Source organism: Pteropus vampyrus, unplaced genomic scaffold, assembly GCF_000151845.1.
Source record: "Pteropus vampyrus isolate Shadow unplaced genomic scaffold, Pvam_2.0 Scaffold98, whole genome shotgun sequence".
NCBI classification, from domain to species: Eukaryota; Metazoa; Chordata; class Mammalia; order Chiroptera; family Pteropodidae; genus Pteropus; species Pteropus vampyrus.
In genome coordinates this window covers 2,863,808-2,885,035 of record NW_011888879.1, presented here as the reverse complement: position 1 = coordinate 2,885,035, position 21,228 = coordinate 2,863,808, and the positions used below count along the sequence as shown (strand labels likewise).

Here is a 21,228-nt window from a genome sequence, read left to right as displayed (position 1 = left end):
TATTGACACATGAAATGGATTGGACTCAAACAGCTGGGAAGCTTACTCAGTGCCTGAGAAAGATGAGCTGCCCAAGAGCCCTAAGTATAAACTGACTGATTCAGAAATGAAGGGAAAACAAGAGAGAATGAAAATGGCTGCTCTGTCAGGGAGTTAAAATTAGAGGTGAAATTAGAGTTTTATTTCCTTTAACTATGTTTTATACTTGTTTTAATAACGTCTTTACAAAAACAAAGAAATACTATATAAAAATTTAAACTCTGGTGCCTACTTTGTTCTTTCTTAAGTAAATAACATTCTCCCAAGCAGTATCAGACCAAGGTCAGGGGTGTGAGAAGTGACTTGGCATCATGAGAATCTCAACAGGCATCAAAAGAACTTGGCTCTGCTGCAAATTTCCACAGATCCCCAGGCCAGTGAGTACAGATTATATTTGGGCAAAAGAAACTCTTTTTGGTAAAATTTGGATAGGATGCAATTCATGTCTGAATGTTTTAATTATTTGTTATATTTGTTACTGAAGGAATGTCAGATTTATTGCATGCTCTTAAAATTCACTTGATTAATTTTGTATTATAAAAGGTATATAAGGGCTTCTGTTTCTGCTTTTAAACAAATCCATTAAATTCCTTACTGATTCAAATTTGCCGTTATATGCTTATAAACCCAAGAGGATATAAAAGAATCAAGTTCTTGTTTAAGTCTAATCTGTTATTATCTATGATAAACAAGTTCATCTGATCTATTCAGGGAAGAAGATCAGATCCAAGGAAAAAAAAAAAAGCAGAAAAAAACTAAGGTTATAGAGAGCAAAGGGGTATCTTTGATTGCAAGGACTGTAAGATTCAAGGCAAGGTCTCAGTGGAATTCCTTGGGTCTTGATTTCGATTTAGAAAGTAAGAGAACAATTCCAACCCAGCCAAATCTAACCGCTTTGATCTCGGGAAATCTACCTTAGTCTGGAAAAGAGAAATTGCGATCATTAATCCTTTGGAAAATTAGACTTCAACAGTTTGGCAACGTTTTCTGAATGGTCATTTTATGTCTTTACAGTTTACGTATCTCTCTGCAAATTCAAATTGTTTGTATATTCCTATGTGGAATAAAATTTTAAGGTATCTTCTCTGCCTTAGAGAGCTACCTATAAAGATAAAGCTAATTCTCCTCACACTCCACTGCCAACACACGCATGGGTACAGGCAGACACACACATATGCACGTGCATGTGAGTGCACACACGTGAGCGCGCACACACACGATGTTGTCACCAGTCCTATAACTACAGCCAGATCCAAGCATGCCCCAAGGGGCTGACAAAAAAAAAAATCAAACCCCAAAATAAAGAATTATATGCCAAAAGCAACTCAGAACATTAGCGGCTTATGTTGGCCAAACTCTACGGAATATGTACAAGAATGTATGTTGAGGTATTCAGCCAAAGAAGAAGAGAACGTAGCTTTATACTGGGGCTAAATTTATCAACACAAGCACACTTAGCAGAGACTCTGGGTTTGACTTCCTTGCTCAATAGCTGGGAGTGGTTCTAACAGTGTGCTCAGCTGGTTCACAGAAGTCTTGATTCAGTTCTGGACCACACTAAGCAAAGCTGAAATGCCAGGAATTCCTCAGTGTGACGTAGTGAATGGACTCTGAAGACCCTGGAAGGCAGGACGGCTGAAATGCATTTATCATGTGACCCAAGCCCACTCACTCTCAGACTATGTGCCCCAAAGTGATCCAGGAGGCACTCCCTTCACTGAGTCATTTGAGGACAGTGCCAACATCTATGAAAAGCTCTTCAGTCACTGATCTGCATAAGTTAGGGAGTCCACTTGCAAGATGCTATACTGAAATGGGATTTCTGACTTCAGCTGGATTTGAAGGATCCTGGAGCTGCAAAAGACTCACTGAGGTGGTACTTGATTTTTTTATTAATGAAAAATGTTCTAAACCTAATAAACAGAAGTCTGACGTGACAATCAAACAACATATGGAGTTCAGACCCGGTAACTAGAGTCCAGACATGGTAATCTGAGTAAGTCTTCTAACACCTTTTGAGGGTTTTTTTCCCCTGGTTTCTGAGCCAAGAGCTGAAATAGATATCTTCACAAACTGGAAGGCTCCCTAACTGGCTCACTAGCCCACAGCAATAGGGATAGGATGGAAGAAAAGAAGTAGGAATCTGTTTCTCCTCCTCCTCACCAAAACAGTAAATCCAAACTTAAAGAATCAAGAGCTAATTTCTATTGTAGTGATTAACATCATCATCAAAGATTTGAAAGACACAGGAGTGGTAACCCGATACATCCTCATTTAACTCTTTTGGGTTTGGCCAGTGCAGAAGATACACAGGCCTTGTAAACAGAAGTGGATTCTGAGAAGCTGAATCACATGGCAAAAAAGAGGACTTGTTTTGGAAGTTATCTCCTCACAGGAGCAAAGACATACAGGCCTGGCACTTAGAATGCATCTCTTAATCTGGCAAGTACTTCTATTATACCCTGATATAGAGATAATGCCAGAAGTCACTTTCTGTCACTTGGCAAGAGGGTAGTTCGCCTTAACTTTCTTGCCCCAGGGTGAGATCAGTTCTCTGCCCTGTGCCATCCCCGAGTCTACAGAACACTGCCACCTCACCATCATGCTGGGTTACTACTTTGATGACATCACCTCAGGCTGGCAGGACCTGGAGAATAGGAAATAGCAGGTACTCTCAATGCCTTAGAAAGAGATACAGGTGCTAAGGAGCAGGGGACAGATCCTATTGGAGTAAGGAAGCCTGACGACTCAGGCAAGAAGACAAGTCAGGATTCAGTGGCTTTAGGTGTGTTAGACATCCCTTCTACAGGAAAAGACAGGCTTCTCACCCGACCCACAAGAGGCATAGCACACTGTGTATTTCTTCAAATATGGAAGGCAGAATAAGTCACATATGGAGAGATGTTCTGATACTTTTACCAAGTGACCTGACGGCCACTGGCCTTGAGTGAGGCCAACAGCAAGATAATGGTCTCTGGCTTGGTAGACAGTAGAGCTAGGAGTTCTGTTATCAACCTTAGGACCCAAAGATGTCGGGGGAACTCAATGGCTCTGATAGATCAGGATGTTGGGTAGAGACTGTAACAAACTCTTCGAGAAGAATCAGAGAAAAAGCCCCTTAGGTTCTAATGAGAGGCCTTCTTTAGATGCTCATGCTTTGCTATTAAACCCAGGTTCAGAGTAACGACTTATAATAGGATACAGGTGACCATGGATCTGAGCTGTGTATATGACCTGGGTGGCATAAATTCTGGCATATCCATCTTCGAGTGCAAAAGATATACAGGGAACTGGGCCCCTAGAAGTCCCAGAGACACAAGGAAGTTGCTGGAACAGGTTTCTTATCCCTCTCAGCCTGCCTACTCCTGCTGCTCTGCCAGCTCTTTTCAGCCTTCAGAGTAAGAGTATACCAAACCACATCCCTTCTGAGCAATAAACCCACTTTATAGTAAAAGGAGTAAGGTCATAGCTGGTGCCCGTGGGATTCACTGGTTTTATCATATTCCACATCTACATGCAGAAGACACTATAACAATGTCTATCAGAGACTTAGTTCCAGTGACCAAAAGGACCCAGCGTTTGCAAAGCTGGAGTGCTACAGCGCGAGATGCAGTAAACGCTCTGAAATGAAGCAAATCTGTGGAACAGAACAAATGGTTCCACCAAATTGAAAGCGGACGATTTCACGCATGTCCTGACAAAGGGTAAAGATAAGGGACATTAGGTTATGCTACTAATGATTATTTCTGACCAGCATAAAGAATTGACAGGGAGCTACTTCCTGGGGGACAGGAAAAGAATATGGCTAGAAGCCAGAGCATCATCTGAGGAATCCTCCTTGTGTAGGCACGTCCTGGGAAAACGGTAATTCATTAACCTACTCTGTGCCAGGCACTGTGAATACAGAAGTTAAAAAACAGAAAAGATTAGGATCATCCTGACCCCCAAATACCTGAGGCAAGGGATCATCAAAAGGGTTGAGGAAAAGACAAGTCATAAATTCTAACCACAGCCTCTCAAGCGTTGCACAAACTTTTCCCTCTCTTTTCTTCTCTTTGTCCCATTATTGTATACAAGTTTTATTGGCGATGGTCAACTTACAAAGTTAGTTCAGTGATGGCAGAATATCAGGATGGTATATGAAAAGACACCTGGAAGAAAAAAGGAGGATTTCTCAGAGATACTGAAACATGCGAAATATGACAAAACTTTGGATCGCTTTCCACTAAGGAGGGCGTGAATGGCTTTTTGGTTGTGTGAGTAATATCACTTATTTTTCTTTTTCAGTGTAAGTGGAGGGAAAGGATGTGTCTCTCAAGCAGCCAGAGAGGTAGGATCCAGTGAACACTGACTTTTTCTTTTTCTGGCCTCCCAGCAACTAAACCCTCTTCTTCAGAATGTGTAGAATTGGGGAGGAGCAGTACCCCACCTCCCATTCTGAAAGCCAAAGTAGAGGCACCTCTCTCTTCCAGCCCCGGCGCCCAGGGACAAAAAACTCAGCCAGTCAGATTCTCTTACCTGGGCCTGTGAAACTTAAAGAAGTGATACACAGGTGTAGAAACACGTTAGAAAGTATACACAACGGCAAGATCATCGATAGACCAATGGTGTGTCCACCAACAAGAGCTGGGAGCAGGACTCTGACCAGGCCACGCATGTGGGCTCATCTGGGCAATGATTCCAGCTCCCTTCCATCCTGTTTTCTATGCTTGTTTCTCCAGCCATTTTCATCAATCCTTCTCGCACACTGCCTTTTAGCCTAGGTTAATGAGATGTTTCTACTGCTCACAATTAGGATCCTGAATGAATATACATACACTGCCACCCACCTTCTGCTGAGTCTACCAGATTAAGGTTTATAGCCTCCATTCTTGTCTCCCATCTTCGGCCTCTCTCTATTCTAAGCAATCCAAGACATTCAAAACAGAGTATTCTAAGTCTAGATTCTGATCATGACATTTCACTGCTCAAAATCTCAATAAGCATCTCCCATCATTCCTCACCTCTACCACCACCTCTACCATTCACCTACTAAATTAAGTGATATCCTCTCACCATGGATCAGTTTTCTGGCATTATGCTCACTACTTCTCTGTGTTTCTATAGAACTTTGTGACTTCCTGTTTTCCAAACACATGCCATGATTTATGGTACTGAACTTCTGCTCATTCTGTTCTCTTCACTGACAACATTCCATCTTCACCTGTCAAAATTCTAGCTATCTGTTAAGGCACATCTCAAATGCCAGGTCCAACATGATGTCTTAAAAATCTCTCCCACGAAATGTGTAATCTCTCCTTTTGAATTTTTCAGAGTATATCCTGTTTCTTCTATTAGATCAGTCATAGATTTCTGCATTATAGTTATTTGTGCACTTTTCTTCTTATTTTATAATCAGAGTAGTTTATATATTTTTCTATGTAGATCTTGAAGCACCTGGTAAGTACCCCAAAAATATGATTGAAGTAGATTGGTGGATGGATTCAGCACATTACACATCAACCTCCAACCCATGAGATGATACCTGTTCTGTGAAAAGAAGGTAAGTCACCTGTGCCTGACTGGCTAATACGTTAACTCGAAACCAACACATACTATCTTCAAGTATGGCTTCTTGTTCTAGAGAGGCTGAAAAAGAAGCACTCGTGGACAAAAACCCAGCCAGTTTTTGTACTTCCAAGAATCTATTATAGCTAGGGCTCTTCACGTGACTTGGGTGCCAAGAAAGCAAATACGACCACGTTACAGTTGGAAGTGGACGTGTGTGCCTTGTCCAGGGAATTGGCCAGAGACATGTGTGTCTGGTTATAATTATGTCCTTTGTATGCTCAAGTCTGGAAGGCCCCAAATATAGCCAGTGCCACGTGACATTTCAATGTTCTTTTTCTTTTTTCCAGGTCAATGTTATAGTATCTACCCTAGGCTAGTACCTTATGTTTGTAGTTTTTCATTTTGCATGTTCTAAAAAAGACATAGGAGCCAGTTATTAAAAGAAATCATCTCTTATTTTCCTGGAATGTAAAATGGAATTTTTGATTAAATTTCTTTGACTTATTTATAACACATCACACTAAAGTATCTTCCCTAGACACTAAGACTTGAATGAATTTTAAATTGTGGGCTCTATATGAGATTTTAAATAACCACGATCATTACATTTTGTATAAATTAAATCTTTTCTGTGCATCACATAGAAATTCTAGTCATTATTAAAGATTAACTGGTTTAATTTCTTAGTAATATGTAACAGCTCTTTTGTTCTTTACTTTTCATAATCTTTATTTTTCCTAATCTTTATCTTTCACTAATAGTATTCTATAGTGTTTATTATGCTATATGTCCTTGCTTCTTTATATTTTATAGTAAATACAATAGGATAGAAAATAATCATACCATCAAATTTACTGGCATAAAACCACAGTGATGCAGTCCTACCTAACTAGAAAATATTAGCTCTTACCATTTTTCAAAACCAAAGGACATCAACACTGATTGCACACACTGAATATGAAGGAGGCCTGAACTCGTATTGCACCAACTGCTCTCAGCTTCCCAAAAGACACCCAAACCTTCAAGACTCAGTCTTAAATTTCTTTCTGTATCAGATCATACATCATACATACTGCCTAAGCAGCAAAATTTAATGACAGCTCACAGGCTTTTGATGTCAGTAAAAAGCTTTTGGAGAGTTGTTCACACAGTCTGCTGCCATGTGGCCTTATTCTGACAAATGTGTCAGGCAGGCATGCCTCTGTATGTCTCTCTCAAAACAGTCTGTATTTCTTTCATGGCTCTCTCTGGGGTGCTAATGGTCTTAATTTATAGTGCTGCTCATTCAAGAAATGCAAAGTCCTTTCCTCTCATAAACTATTATCTCCTTTCATGAACTAACATGTGACGATATTTCTATAGAATAGCTTGACAATGTATCAAGCCTTAAACTATATATGTATACCCTTTTACCCAAAATCATCACTTCTAAAAGTTTATCCCAAGGAAAAATTACTCTCAAAGATGCATCAGGCATGTACATAATAATTTTGATGCAACATCGTTTACAATTTTAAAAAATTAGGATAAACCAAAATGTCTAGCAATAAAAGATAGCTAAGAAAATGACGGTACATTTTGTTCTGTGATGGAAAATATTTATTAGCATGGAAAAAAGTCACAATATATTGCTAAGTGAAAAAAAAATCAGATCACTCAAGTACTATTTTATTTTAATATGTATCAAGAAGAGGGGTGTATTGACTACAAAGCTACCACACTTCGCCAGCCATTCTAAGGTCAGGCATGTCCTCTTTCAAGAAGAAAGGAGATGCTTCAGCCACTGCCCCAGACTGGAAGGTCACCCTCTCCACCCTACTGGCCACCTGGGGGTTCAAGGACATGCAGACTGCCAGACCTACCTCTATATCTGCCAAGCCTAGCAAGAACACATCTTGGAGAATCTTCTACAATATTCAGATCCTATCTTTGTCCCAAGGAGAAAGATCTGAATGGGTCACTGCCTAGTTTCCATCTCAGAAGACCACTTTTGACCCCAATCGCATGGATACCTCCATATCCTCCAAACTGGACAGGCTTTGTGAGAGCCGGGCTTGCCTCCTGGCCAGAAACACCCAACCATCCTCCAGTCTGCAACAGACGAAGTTACAGATGAGGCAATATCAATAAAGAGTGTGAAGCTTAAAAAAGAAAAAAGACTTCTAAATTATCAAAAATAATAAATGAATTTTGATCAACTATTGTAAGAGAGACTAAATTATCTTTCTAGCTTCTCTACAGAAAATGGTATTACAAAATCATTGTCTTACAAAGAAGCAACCAGTGAGTGTTCAACCCGAAATGCAGAAGAGAGGAGTGTCAAACATTAAAATACTAAAAACAATAATTTTTTTATTTTTCTGGATTTATGGTAGTTTTCGACTTTTTAAAATTTGCAATTTTCATGATTTCCTTTACCATTCTATACATAAATATCCTTTTGAACTAAATTTTATAATTATAATTTTGTATTTTTTCTTCTTAAAGAAGGTCCCCCCAAAATGTAAAAATTTGGGCCTCTCAAAAGTTCTAGATTCATTTCTGATGCAGAAAAAGTCCTGTAAGGACCAAAATACTCCATGATATTGGTGATGAGAAAACCAGTGAGATTATGGGGGATTCTTGTTTTGTCGTGTTTTGTTTTGTTCTGATTTTCCATGTTTTCTAAGTTTTCTAAGCATGTATTACTTTATAATTTTTAAAAACTTATAATGAAAAATGTTTAGAAAATTTCAACATTTTTTATGTACTAATGGCTATACATGTTATGGCTTAACCAACCCCCTAGGCTAAATTTAGAACATAAGTTAAAAATTTACAGTCTCTCAGTCTGGACACATAAGGAAAATGTCTTACACATAGGAAGCACTCAGTGAGTAACTGAATAAACAATATTTGAAATAAGACTCCTTTAAAATGTGGTCTTTAATATTTAACTGAGAGAAATGTCTTGCTAATGACATTTTTAACTTCCTAAGCTTAATAAATTACCTAAAATTAGTCTATGAATTAACCTGCCCACAGATTAATTAAAAGCTATTCTTGGAAAATATGAAATGGCAACCAAACCAATGGCTAAGAAATGATTAACCACCTTTCACAGATGCTAGCCCTCCTCCAGGTGTGAAAGCATACAAAATAAACTGAGTTACGGAGCTTGCTCTCTAGAGCTTATAATATAATCAAAGAAATAAGATAATGTATAATGAAATGAGTCATGAACAAAACTAATATCCATTATTACTTGTGTAAAAGTTCATGGTACAGACATTTAGAGAATCCGAACATATTAAGATTTTGATTGGGTAAGGAGGACAAACTTGGAAGGATTCAAAGAAGGAAGTTATCAAAGTATGTAGGTATCTTGAACAAGGCCTCACAGGATGTGGGCAAAATAGGCCTGGGGAAAATCCTTCCAGATTATGTAAATATATTTTTTAAACCTCAGGGTAGGCTGAGCACAACAGGACTATGAAATAGGCAGGATACCAACCTGATGGAAGAAATCAGTATTTGTTGAGGAGTGAGGATTCATACTGACGTTTTTATAATGACTACAAGAGTGATGTTTGAAAAAACTCATCTCTGCCATAGAATTTAAAACTGAGAAAGTCAGAGACATAACCATATTTGAATTGGGGAGATGTACTCGATTAGTAAAACAAAAAAATACAAATTATTCATAACTATTCACCCAAGTGCAGTTCAGTTAACCAAGATTTATTTGCATAACTAACTCTCTCTCTTATTTAAACCTGAAAACATGAACATATGTTTAAAATATACATATTTCCTTTATTTATTAGCAAATGTGAACAACAATCAGAATAACTTATATGTCTTTGTGTAGATATGGACAGATTAAAAAATAAAGTTTATAATAATCCATGTAATAGTCACCTGATGTACTGTAGCCAGGCAAAGTTTTGCTCAAGAGTGAAAGGAAATTGTGTTTTCACATGCCCATCAGGGATTCTACCAAACGTGTTTCCAAAAATTATGGCAGTTAATTAATTTCCTGGTAGAAAGAGAATATTCACTCTCCTGGTCAAGAGTTTCAAGAGACAATACAATACTAGAGAATTTTAGCTAAGAAGAAATTCGTTGTTCAGAAACCAGAACTTTTTAAATATTTTGAGTCCTCATTCTGGTTTATATGTATAGATGCAGACTCTGACCCACTTCATATCAAATATTGTGAATCTTTCATAGGATTTTTAAAGACTACCAGCATGGAGTATAAGACATGAGAAAATGAAAATATGATATATGTTGAAAATAGAAAGAAGAGTATGAAAATGACCAGAAGCATGGTAGATTCTCTTATTCTAAGTAAAGGAAAATTGTTAGAGCAAAGGGCTCGGTAAACAGCACTGGCAAATTGAAAGTATAGAACCTCTTATCTTAAATTTCTCATGAAGAGATTTATAAACGTCTGGCTGTGTGACCCAAATCTCCCCAAAACAATCGGCCTACAGGGTACAAAAAGGTTACAATTATGATAACAGAGCTACCTCCAGGTTCACTGTCATCCTAGCACCAGACCCAGCCCCTCTAGGTTAACGGGCTTTTGGGGCCTCTCTCACAGGCAAGTAAATGGCCATGACTGACACCCCACTTCCCTTGCAACTCTCAAGAGGCTCGGGGGCCAAGCTAATGGCCCCAGCCACAGCCCTCTTCCATTCCCATCATTACTGGCCGAAACTGGAGGAAATATCCTCATGTTACATCCTATTACCAACTCTGTGTATTCACTCAATTTCTCAATGGTGCATATTTTACTTTCTTTCATTTTATTATTATATTTCTTTTACATTGGCAAAGTTCCCTTGGGAGGCAGGGCCGGATGCTAATTTGTGTTACATCGCTAACCAGGCATTTATGTGCTGGCTGAGCTGGGCTCCAAACATGATGAATACAGGCAGGCATCACTTCTCTGCCCATCCTCAATGCTGCATTTTACCCTCAACTCAGGTATTTATTTGCAAGAGTAATAACGGGACTTTACAGGCAGAGGTTGAAGGTTAAGGAAAGGGTTGAAGAGAAAGTGAGAGGAAGGAGTGGAAGGTATAGCTTATGCTCCCCTTTAGTTCCCTTAAACTTTGCAGGAGCACCTGGCACAGGTATTAGAAGGAGACAAATAAGAACCAGGCTCTGAGAGCTGTTGCCAGGGTGACATCCTGGCTCTTCCGTTTTTTCATCTGTAAAAAGGGATTGTTGTGATGATGAGGTTATTATTTAAAGTCTGACATATAATAAGCCTTCAATAAATATTTTTATGATAGAAAAATTAGGTCTCGAGACATAATTTTTCTTTGTTTTGCCTACTTCATAAGAAAATGTGGAAATTGAGAAAAACATCTATAGACCTTATGAGATAAAATATTGCCTTTCTAAGGTACAAATATAATTGAAAAATGTGTGTGGACAATGTCACAAGAGATTCTCAGCTCTTGCCTTTCAAAGCCTGTTTCATAAAAGAGAATATTTAATGGTTTCTGCCTTAGGAGGGGAAAGTCCATTGCAAAGTCAAGAATTTTGTGGTTTAAGTAAAGAAAATAAATGAAAAATACAAAAAAAAAGGGGGGGGTAATATTATTAGGTTTACTGTTCCCAGTATCTCAGATTATCACATGGGGAATCCAAGTAAAACATTTTGAGAACAGCTCAACTTTTCAATATCAGCTCTTGGAAATCATTAAAAAGTAAACTGCAGTAATAAAAGACGTTTCTTTAAAATAGTATCTACAAAGTGTTATTTAATGCTATCAACAGATATTCACAGCCATGACACAATGTGGAAATAGAAGCAATTTCTTATATTCATAAAAGAATCTCAAAACTTTGAAACCAGGCTTCAACTTGCAACATATAATTCCTAGTAAACAGGAGTTTTGTTTTTTTCCGACCCCTATAAAGAGTCAAAAATAAAATCTCTTGGCTGTGCAATGAAGGATGTTACAATCTGATTTATTTATATCTAGTTCCACCTGAAGGGTTCTTCTCCTACTGTGCTTAAATTTCTAAGAGGCATGCATTCAGAATGAAAACAAGCTTTCAGTTTCTCTCCAGCATACCAATTAAAACTTCCACACTTAGTGGGAGGTGCTGGTTTGAGCCTTGAGGGTTGTGAGAAGATTAAGGCAAATATTTAAAATTTGGCTTTTATTTGTTTTATTATCTAAGCATCATGTTGGTTAGTTGCTTATTATTTTAGTAACTATTGTTCTCACAAAGCACAAATTTTAGGAACATCTGTCACACTTATCTATAAATTTATTCTAACCCCTTCTTCTATATTCTAAAGATAAGCATTTTTGTTCACTGGAAGAGGTTACTATTATAGCATTTTGGCACAAGACTAGAAACTAACCATTCTAGATTTTTTTCAAGCATAGCCTGAAAAGCACTTGCTAGTCAATCCTACAGAATACAAGCAAAGAGAAAAGGATTTAGCGGTCAAATAAGAGTGGAAAATGCTGCAAGTTATACCACACTTGTGGCATATTAAAAGGTATGAGAAGTACCACTTAAAGAAAACTTAACTGTTTTTAATTTAGCTCTCACAAATTTTTTCTTTACTACAAAACTCCTTTCACACAGAACATCTATAAAAATCCTAAATGTCAATCTTTTTTGGTCTACCCATTGGGCAATGCTGGGGTAGAGAACAGCAAGGCAGAAGGTTGTATGGATGGAACTTCAGAGTCCTCCTAGGATGTGACCTAGGACCCTTTCAGTTATGTAGTGAACTTTCCGGATCATCAAATAATTCTCAGTAACAGCTAATTTGTATGCCGTCTCCATTTCAAGCAAACCATGTATTAAGCTCATCCTAAATGCTAAATTATTACAACCGCCATGTGTGGGTAGCACTATTATTATTTCATCTACAAAGGAGCAAACTGAGTTCAGAAAGGTTAAGTAACTTGTATAAGGTCCTATTGCTATCAAGGGGCAGAACCAAAGTCTGTCCATTTCAAAAAAAAATCAGTGCATTTTCTAATACCTTAAAATGCAGAATGAATATTAATATTAATAATCTGAGAACTTGTTATGGAGATTATCTCTTGTGTTCTGCCCTACGGATTCAATATTCAGCAAAAAATGGACAAGAGTCTTGCCATCATAGAGCACAGAGGCCAAAGGGTGAGACCAACATTAGTCAAATAATCATGAATATGAACAGGGCACACTTAGTGAGTCAAGGTATTATAGAGACTGTGCATTCCCTCAAAGATTGTACCATTTAGTTGAGTGATTTTTTTTAATGAGAAATTAAATTATAGCACATGGTAGTAAATAATAACATAAATTAAAAATACTGTAGTACCAAGAGGAGGCATATCAATATTGACAGTATGGATAAGAGCCTGCAGGTATTTATAAAGACTGTAGGAGAACACTGGATTTCCCAAAGAAGGCGAGATGGGGGCTGAGGCATGTTAAGCTAAACGTCAAAGACAGGCTTCCTCAGCTGAGAGGACGCAGTTCACATCGGAAGAACAATGAACTCATCTATGTTCCTGGAATAGAGAGATAAAAGTAGAAAGACATGTACCTATTCATCAACAAATATTTACTGAGCAACAACTACATGTCAGGCACTATGTTGCATTTGGAACAGACTATAGAAGACTTTCTTAAACCAAGCCAAAATGTGTGACCAGCGAGCACGTTCTTATTCCTGGCCCCACTATATCCAATGGGCTAGATGCAGTACACAGGCACTGGTAGTGACTAAATGTCAAGTTGTTAAAATATTTTCTAAGAGCAGCAAATGGGCAATTATTAAGCTCCCCAAATCCCTTTTTGTAATCTATAACAGTGGGGGTGTATCATTTTTCTTCCTCTAAAAACTCTTATGGCTCAGAACTAATGCATTATAAAATGCCCTGCATATAGTAGACACACAACGAATGACTGTTAGTAAAGTAAAAACACATATTCTATAAGAATTTAGGCTATAAAGCATCACAGTGCCTTTTTAGTATGTTATGCTAAGCACTACGCCCTGGATAGTTTTCATGAAGGTTCGTAGCCTCTTCTCTCTTCCATCCCATTTACATGGGATACAAACTCTCATCGATCATGCTACATCGGTGATTTCTCAGCATATCCCACCCCTCCCACAACACTGCCCCAACCCACCACTGACTCAAGATTCAACTGTGCCCTATGAAAAACTGGAAAGCATCACTTTTGAAATCATACAGGCACTATTGTACACCAGATTTTTGTGTGCACTTTTCTATTTAATAGATAAGACGGCAGAAGAAATAAAAACTGATCTCAGCATTTAAACGCCTACAAAAGAAATGCTTTAACTTTACTCTGCATCCTCACTTATCTTCAGAAATATTTCCCAGTAGCCCTCCACCCCCCAAAACGAGCAACGGAGTATGTAGGCCGGTTTTATGAACAATGAGTCCCAATTATATTTGGACCTAAATGTCTTGCTGAGCTTGTAAGGATAGACTCAGTAAATTAAAGCTGTTTATTACAATGCCATCCAATGACAACTTAGGGTAGGGCTAGCATTTTGTAGCTCTTGTCTGTGTCCCAACTATGTAGGAGGGATGAGGTCACCTAGCCAAGGCTCCTGTATCCTCTACAACACTGCAACCATGATCAAAGGATGCAATCTCACTGAAAAACGCCGGTGGGGGAGATCACGGATTTTTCAGACTTTGTGAAAGTTCTGATTGCTAGACAGAGTTTCATTCCAAGCAGCTGAGATTCTGCATCCACATTCATCGGACGCTGGCATCTTAGAACCAGGTGTTGTCACTGACAACTTCTTCTGAATTCTTTCAAAATACAATTTCGATTCATTCACAATCCGCAACCAATGAAGCATTGTGCTTTCTGTGCTTCTCTAATTATGTTTCAAATCCAATAAATTCAGCAAGCAAATTGTATGTACAAAAAAAAAAAAAAGCCAACATTTACAAAATGAAAATAATAAAGAGGAAGAAGGATGGAAGAGAGAAATATAGTAAGAAAGGGCTGAGAGTAGCTAAAGAAAAGCACTTCCTAAAACGCTAATATTGGTAACCTTTAAAAGATATATAGAATTTCCATTAACAGCATATAAAAGACTGAAAGCCACTGGGCATAAATCACCTGGAAATGCTAGATAAAATCGTTTAAACACTTTTAAATGTGTTGCTGAGGTTGTAAGAGAGTAAGACAAATCTCCAGATGCCAAAAATAAAATCATGAATATGAAAGCCAAACCCAGCAGCTGCCTATCTCCAGTAAACTTGAACTTTCAGTTTTAGTAGGTGGCTCTTTGCATATAAATAGTAAATTAATAAAGATAAGAGAAAGTAATCAAAATGCAGAATAAAACCACAAATCAACACAGATTTCTCTATTATGTGCAAATAAATACGAAAACATAGAGGAAACTAATTGTTTTCTAGAAGAGTTAAAAAGCAATAATTTCCATTAAATCAAGGACAAGACTTGGCTGTTAACAATCAGCGTAACTATTTAGCATTGCCCTCAACCTACTAACCAATGCAATTAAACAAGAGAAAGAAATAGAGGTGTGAACGTTAAAAAGGAGGAGGTAATATTTATGCTTTTGTTTTATTTTTTGTTTTTGAAAATTAGGTGCTTATAAACCTGGAAAATCCAAGAGGATCCTCTAGAAAACTACTATACTGCAAAAAATATGAGAATTCATAAAGATGACTGAGTCGAAATTAATTCAAAAAATAGTCAAAACCAATTAGAAGACATACTAGAAGACAAACATATTCAAAATAGTATAAAAAAGATAAACTAGAAATAAACTTAATCCAAATGTGAAAACTCTATATGAAGACATATTTTAAACATGACTGAAAGATACAACTTTAGGCCTTAATAAATGGGAAAACATATACTATTATTAGAAAGGAAAATTCAATGTTGCAAAGATGCCCATTTTCTCTAAGTAAATATATATGACTTGTCATTGCAATTAAAATAAAAAAGGAGTTTCTTTTGGAAAATATTGAAAAAAAATCAAGAGAAATGATGACTAGACCAATCAGATATTGCAATCTATTTTAAAGTTACGTTAATTAAAACAGTGTGATGATATTAAATAGACAAGACACGCTAATTAATGGGTCAGGAGAAAGAACCCAGAAATAGGGGCAAATACATTGAGGTTTTTAGAATATGATTAAAATGTCATTCCATTCCATAAGATAAAGATGAATTGCGGGATAAATTTATTATTCAATAAGGAATACTGTATCAACAGGAAAACTTACTTCATTCCTATTTTATTCTTTATATCCAAGTAAATATCAGATAGAACAAAATTTTAAAACACTGTTAAAAAGACAGAAAAGAAAAAGAAATGATAAACCATTAGCAAACACAAAGAAAAAAAATTTTTTTCTTTAATTTTACGGTACAATGGGCCTTTATAAGTATGACACAAAATCCAGGGAACAAAATAGAAAAAATTAACATATTCAAACAGTGGAAATAATCAACTTCTTCATGGCAAAAACAAACAGGAAAACATATTGTGGCATCATGTCATTAGCTATTAATATATAATGTAATTTCTACTAAGGCCGACAGATCAATAGAAAAAAGAAATGGAACCGGGGGTGGCGGGGAATGGGAGAGGTAGACGGGGTAAGGGAGGTCAAATATGTGGTGACAGAAAGAAATCTAACTATAGGAGGTGAACACACAGTGTAAATACATATATATATGCCAGCTGAAACTTATTGGATTTCATTAACCAATGCACCATTTAAAAAAATTATTTATTTAAAAATAAAATAAAAGCTTTTTTAAAAAATGGACAGAGAATACACACTAAGGATAAGTCATAATATAACAGAAATGGCTCAAATCTTTAAAATATATTGAACTCTACTCATAATGAAAGAAATTCTAAATCAAACTATATCATCTATTATCTTATTTATTACCTTACTAAATCAGAATTCCAAAAATCAAAATGTCTGCTACTTTCTGGGTAAGGGTAGAGATAAACAGGTCCTTATTCTCTTCACTGGTGCAAAACTAGTGTAACTTTTATGCTGGCAGTTTGTCAATGTCTACCAAATTTTAAAAGGCGCGGTCCCTTTGCTCTAACAACTCTGTCTACAAAAGTGACCTTTAGAAATGTTCCAGAATGAACTCAACATTGTAGATACAAAGCTATTTGTTGAGTATGAGCAAAACATTGTTTAAGAAAGAGACTAAAGATAATCTATCGGTAAGGGACTGGTTAAAAACAGCTTGGTACATAATATAATAGATTAATAAACAGCCCCGAGAAAGTACAAATCTATAGGTTCTGAAACTGAACAATCCCCAAAATACATTGTTTAATATAAAAAAGATGGAAAACTGTACAGTACATGATTTGAGTGAAAAATAAAATATGTATATATTTAAATATCTGTAAGCATAGACTCTCTTTGGAAGGATAAATAATAAACCGATTGCAGTTTACTCGGAAATAAAATTGGGTCACTGATAGTCAAAAGTAAGTAGAAAGTTTGCTTTGCCTTCCATCTCTTTTGAATCACTTGAATTATGTGTCACATGTATGCATTAATTATTCAAAACTTAATTTTTAAAGTAATATACACAGCAGCCACCTTCTCAAAATATAATAGTTTACTGTGCCATGTAAGCCTGATAACATACAGTGTAAAAAACTATGTGAAAGAGTTGGGTTTTTTTCCCCTAAAACTGAAGTATTACAACAAAAGAAGAGGTTTATCTTTGCCAGCTGCAGTTTGTTAGCAATAATATACCAATATAAGCAGAATTTGAAGAGTAAAATGTTATATGAAGGAAAATAAATTAATTTGCTCTGTCATTAAAGCCACAGTTGTTCTAGTAAGCTTCTTAAGAAGAATTCAGTAAACCACGTAAAAGAGCAAAACTATTTTAATTTAGCTGCTTTTTAAAAAAATCTTATAGTCTTTAGAAAATACACATTGAAAGAAAAATATGTATTATCCTACCAAAATTCCAAATGAGAAGTTCCATATTTACTGGGGTGTGATATGTCTACATTCATTAATAAAAATTCACGTAAATCTATTTTAGCAACTCAGATGTGAACAATTTTCTGAATTGATCACGATTATCTACAGAATGATGAAAATTTTAGTGGCAAAAATTTGGTTTTTTAATATAAATAACTAAGCATAGGTATTTATAGGAATAATATAATTTTAGGCAATGTGATAGCAATTACTTTTAATATGTGATAACCCTCAAAGCTCACTATATAAAGGATAAACATTAAAATATAATAAACTCTGTTAAGATAATTTTCAGGGGATTTACTAATAAAAATAAAAAATTTCTTAGGGAGAAAAACACAGCTGTGTGTCTATTCACCTAAAATTATGATACTATCATATGGGAAAACTTTATAAGAAACACACTATAAATAGATTTTATTTTATGTTTCACTAGGCTTATTTCCAGTATTTCAGTTTTTGCTATGAAAGATCTCAAAAAAGAAATAAATAAATAAAAACTCTGGTGGATATGGCAACTTCTTCCCTTCCCACCAACTTCTAAAACCATACTTCAGTAAACAATCCTTAAGAATGTCAATATAAATAACTAAAAATATACCAAAAATTGAGAAATATCAGTCCATTGACTTAACTGACATGTGCACTCTGAGTGTCTCCTCTGGGTTCACTATTATATCATGGTCGCTGGTATCAAAAAAAATTGTAACCAAGTGTGAGACTCACAAACAAACACCCAAAATATACATAAGAGAGTAAGGACTGCATGGGGCACGCTGCAGATTCAAAATGTAATAAGAGTCTAGAGAAGAGGGCCATCGAAGAGGACCCCATAACCTGCAAAGGCCTCAAGCCATCATGAAGATGTTATAAATAGGGAGGACATATCTTTCGTTAATTAAAAGCTTAACCCAGGTAAAAGGTATGAAGGTAGAAGTCTATGGACCAAGGCAGAAATCAGCTCGATACATGTGAAAGGTGGATGTTGAAAATAGGAGAAAGTAAAGCAAGATAATTAGAGAGAAGACAGGCATTGGGGCCAGCAGAAGCTCAACAAATTGAAAAAGCTCTCCCAAGAGCACGCCAGTGAGGGCCCAAGCTAGGAAGGAGCCCACCAGAACTGCTGCGTTATTTGTTTAGAGCCCGCACCTCAGATTTATTTTCCAAAATTAGCATGGTAGAAAAAAAATTATTTCCAGATGGTTAATAGTTCTATCATCATGAGAAAGTTAAAGTTTCTTCTGCAACTTTATTCTCATAGGATGAATCAATCTTCTCCATTCAGACCCGCCTCCAGTATGTTCCTTTTGGGCAAAAATATCCCTTTGTCACTTCCTCATCTTTGCTGGCTGCTGCCCCATCTAGAGAGCACGCACGCCTTCCTCATCTTCTGAACAAAGTCTACTTTCCCTTCAATAATAAACTCAACTCCTCTAAACTCACACTAATGTCTCCTTTCTTTGAATTTTTTTAGCATTTACAATTTTATCACATGATTGAGTTCTTAACTCTATACTATCTTCTTTGCTCTCTAATTTTTATGTCACTCTGATTTACAGTATCTTATTAAAAACACCATAGGTATAGAATCACGTCATATTTTTTCTGTGTCCACCATAGCTCTAAGTACATATTACCTTCATCACTCTCTTTCCTTCTCTTCAGTACAGCTTTACGCAAATAGTTCCACGGGCCAGAAATACTGATGGGCAATGCCTTTGACATCCTCTCTTGGGAGAAGAACCGAATAGGACACGAAACTAAGAACATCTCGTAAATTTCCAAGTCACTTAACCTTTTCAAAATGATCTCACTGAACACAAAGCCAGATAACACAGAGAGCTAAAACAATAAAGATAGGTTTTTTCCTCTGCTCATGTTCCTGTTTGAAAAACAGAGAAATGAATTATGGGTTCTAAAATCTGAAATGTTCGATTCACCCGCTTCAGAAAAATAAGCATATTAAAATGCAATGTTTACTTTAATGTTTTCTCCTAGTAGCATCCAAAACTTAAAATCCAGATGAGTCATGAGTTTATCTTTATGTTTAATTCAGGGACCAGAACTAGCCAAAGGTCAGCTAAGAACTGAGATGCTACAATTGATATGCAAAACAGTGTCCTCTAACAGTTCCTGATGCTCCTTTGCATGAAATAGTCTCAAGGCTGCTCAGTTGGCCATGGATTAATTTGGTAGTTGGATAGTTAGAATTTAAAATATTTCATTAGGAAAAGTGTTAATTATCGCCATTCTTGCTAAATGAATTATGAAGTACCTTTCTATTTGATCTTGTAATAATTCTTACACACACACACACATGTTATCAGGTAAGATGATTCAGAAGAAAGTTTTATAATGCTAATGGGCACTTCCTTAAAACTCTCCCATTTAAGAATGACATTTAATATGTTCTTAGGGGGCCATAAATTCTCCATTTTATTCCCAGACGATAATTTGATATGTCAGGAGATACAGAAACACTGTGATATATAAGAGCCTTTCTCTTTCTCACCTCCCATAGTATCTAGTAATGACTTGGTAGGTCATTCAGTGTTTTCGGGCCACTGCGAACAGAGTGCACTCTGAAGGACCTTACGACATGAACTATGAACTAAAAAGGCTACACCTGTAATTAACCTGGTCACAGCACTCAATTATTGATTAGGTGATTCTCAGGGCATGACTGGGGGTTGTACAGCAAAAAAAGGTATTAAAGGAGAGAGACAATGCAACAAAGCAAGAGAAAAAACATGATTCCTCTCTTCAAAAGAGCTTGCGCTGTAGAAAATAGTTGATCATTGCTATGGTCTGAATTATGTCCCCCCAAATTCATGTGTTGACTCCCTAACCCCTAGAGTTCCTGTGAGAAATAAATTTCTATGTTTAAGCTGCCCAGTCTATGATATTTTGTGATGGCAGCCCAAGCTGACTAATACAATCACCCTTTCAAGATAAAGTAAGAATTTATATAAAACAAAGTACTTTCGTGCTTGTACAAAATGAGGAATAGTCGGCTTATAATTTAACATACACGAGAATGTCCATTTCTTGCCATCACCTGTCCCTTATGAATTTCGCTGGCCATCACTTCAGTCACTACAGGTTCAAGGATGTAAGCACACTTCTTAATTCTAAACAAAGTATGTTAGTATTTGATTAAAGATCAATTTTAATTATTAAAGAGCTTTAAAATCAGATCACTTTCTATTGAAACCCATCATGTGACAAACTCCGCCTATAAAGCTTCCTATCATCTTCACCTTAAATATGAACAGCCTAGAGTCACCAGTCAGTTGAGAAAAACCTCTACTATTATTAAAAACAAAGACCAAAATAAATGAGGGGGTAGGAGCAACTACAAAAAAAAAAGTAGACTTGTCTAGAAAAATGAAGCTTAAGAAGAAAATCCGCACTCAACATCCTCAGAGAGGGGTTTCTGAAGCCGCCATGATGGAGTAACAGCAACTGGATTTATTTATTCTCTTGCATTAAACACCTAGAAAACCACATGTGAAAAAATGGTTTTCAGACAGGGACAGCAGGCAGTACAAGACTGTGGTCACTGAGAAATGGGAGGAAAATGAGGCAAGCCCTATGGTTGGCCCGGACTGGGGTG

The 21,228-nt window shown here is 36.6% G+C and overlaps 1 long non-coding RNA gene across 1 annotated transcript; it reads left to right on the top strand.

Moving 5' to 3' along the window:
- Nucleotides 1-304: 304 nt before the first annotated feature.
- On the top strand, nucleotides 305-7,702 carry LOC111742639. Its single transcript, XR_002781411.1, has 4 exons — nucleotides 305-416; nucleotides 4,327-4,369; nucleotides 5,464-5,581; nucleotides 7,278-7,702. It is a non-coding gene; the product is annotated as an uncharacterized LOC111742639 (long non-coding RNA).
- Nucleotides 7,703-21,228: the final 13,526 nt, after the last annotated feature.